The 2528-nt window shown below is 37.1% G+C and overlaps 1 non-coding gene across 1 annotated transcript; it reads left to right on the forward strand.

Annotated features, from left to right (window-relative positions):
• Window positions 1-1212: 1212 nt before the first annotated feature.
• Window positions 1213-1320, forward strand: LOC148545385 (small nucleolar RNA R71). Its single transcript, XR_015901511.1, has one exon. It is a non-coding gene; the product is annotated as a small nucleolar RNA R71 (small nucleolar RNA).
• Window positions 1321-2528: the final 1208 nt, after the last annotated feature.

Raw genomic sequence — 2528 nt, forward strand, 5'->3', positions numbered from 1 at the left:
TATTACAGAGAGGAGCATGAGGTTTATTCCTGAACCAAGGTCACACAGAGCTTTAAAGATCATGGTGCCTATGGTACAAGGTATTATGAACTTTCCAGGATCCTGTCTCTTCTGAGGCAATGTCAGTTGATCCAGATCACTTAGTTCATTGGTGAACAAGGGAGGTTCATCTTCTCAAGTCTCAATACCAAATAATTTGGCATTCAGCTTCATGATTGCACCAAGGAACTTGGCAGCTTGCTCTTCAGTAACATCCTCATTCTCTTCAGAAGAAGAATACTCATCAGAGCTCATGAATGGCATAAGGAGGTTCAATGGAATCTCTATGGTCTCTATATGAGCCTCAGAGTCCTTTGGTTCCTCAGAGGGAAACTCCTTATTGATCACTGGGCGTCCCAGGAGGTCTTCCTCCTTGGGATTCACGTCCTCTCCTTCCCTTACAGGTTCGGCCATGGTGCTTATGTCAATGGCCTTGCACTCTCCTTTTGGATTCTCTTCTGTATTGCTTGGGAGAGTACTAGGAGGGATTTTAGTGATCCTTTTACTCAGCTGGCCCACTTGTGCTTCTAAATTTCTAATGGAAGACCTTGTTTCATTCATGAAACTTACAGTGGCCTTGGATAGATCAGAAACTAAGTTTGCTAAATTAGAAGTATTTTGTTCAGAGTTCTCTGTCTGTTGCTGAGTGGATGATGGAAAAGGTTTATTATTGTTAAACCTGTTTCTTCCACCATTATTAAAGCCTTGTTGAGGCCTTTGATCCTTCTATGAGAGATTTGGATGATTTCTCCATGATGGATTATAGGTGTTTCCATAAGGTTCACCTAAGTAATTCATCTCTACTATTGCAGGGTTTTCAGGATCATAAGCTTCTTCTTCATAAGAAGCCTCTTGAGTACTGTTGGATGCAGCTTGCACTCCATTCAGACTCTGAGAAATCATATTGACTTGCTGAGTCAATATTTTATTCTGAGCCAATATGGCATTCAGAGTATCAATTTCAAGAACTCCCTTCTTCATAGGCGTCCCATTATTCACAGGATTCCTTTCAGAAATGTACCTGAACTGGTTATTTGCAACCATGTCAATGAGTTCTTGAGCTTCTGCAGGCATTTTCTTTAGGTGAATGGATCCACCTGCAGAAGTATCCAATGACATCTTTGATAACTCAGACAGACCATCATAGAATATATCCAGGATGGTCTATTCTGAAAGCATGTCAGAAGGACACTTTTTGGTCAACTGTTTGTATCTTTCCCAAGCTTCATAGAGGGATTCACCTTCTTTTTGTCTGAAGGTTTGAACATCCACTCTAAGCTTGCTCAGCTTTTGAGGAGGAAAGAACTTGGCTAAGAAAGCCGTGACCAGCTTATCCCAAGAGTTCAGGCTGTCTTTGGGTTGAGAGTCCAACCACACTCTAGCTCTGTCTCTTACAGCAAAAGGGAAAAGCATGAGCCTGTAGACTTCAGGATCTACTCCATTAGTCTTAACAGTATCACATATCTGCAAGAATTCAGTTAAGAACTGAAAAGGATCTTCAGATGGAAGTCCATGAAACTTGCAGTTCTGCTGCATCAGAGAAACTAGCTGAGGTTTCAGCTCAATGTTGTTTGCTCCAATGGCAGGAATGGAGATGCTTCTTTCATGTAAATTGGAATTAGGTGCAGTAAAGTCACCAAGCATTCTCCTTGCATTATTGTTGTTAGGTTCGGCTGCCATCTCCTTTACTTGTTCAAAATTTTCAATAAGGTTGTCTCTGGATTGTTGTAATTTAGCTTCTCTTAGTTTCCTCTTCAGAGTCCTTTCAGGTTCTGGATCAGCTTCAACAAGAATACCTTTTTCTCTGTCCTTGCTCATAAGAAAGAGAAGAGAAAAAGAAAAGAAGAGGAATCCTCTATGTCACAGTAAAGAGGTTCCTTATTGTTAGTAGAAAAAGAAGAAGAAGAAAAATTCGAACACAGATAGAAGAGGGGGTTCGAATTTGGTGAGTGATGTGAGGAAGAGATGTTAGTAGATGAATAAATAAATAGAATAAGAGGAGAGAGGGAGAGGATTTTCGAAAATAATTTTTTGAAAAAGAGTTAGTGATTTTCGAAAATAGTTTTTGAAAAAGGTTAGTAATTTTCGAAAATTAAAATTAAAAATTAAAATAATTAATTAATTAAAAAGAAATTTTGAAAAAGAGGGAAGATGTTTTCGAAAATTAGAAAGAGAGAGTTAGTTAGGTGGTTTTGAAAAAGATAAGAAACAAACAAAAAGTTTGTTAGTTAGTTGAAACAAATTTTGAAAAGATAAGAAGTTAGGAAGTTAGAAAAGATATTTTGAAATCATATTTTTGAAAAAGATAAGATAAGAAGATATTTTTGAAAAGATATGATTGAAATTGGTTTTGAAAAAGGTTTGATTTTTTTAAAATCCCAATTAATGACTTGATTCACAAGAAATCATGAGATATGATTCTAGAACTTAAAGTTTGAATCTTTCTTAACAAGCAAGTAACAAACTTAAAATTTTTGAATCAAAACATT

The sequence above is a fragment of the Arachis ipaensis genome, chromosome B9 (genome assembly GCF_059453495.1).
Source record: "Arachis ipaensis isolate K30076 ecotype BB chromosome B9, ASM5945349v1, whole genome shotgun sequence".
Lineage (NCBI taxonomy): Eukaryota > Viridiplantae > Streptophyta > Magnoliopsida > Fabales > Fabaceae > Arachis > Arachis ipaensis.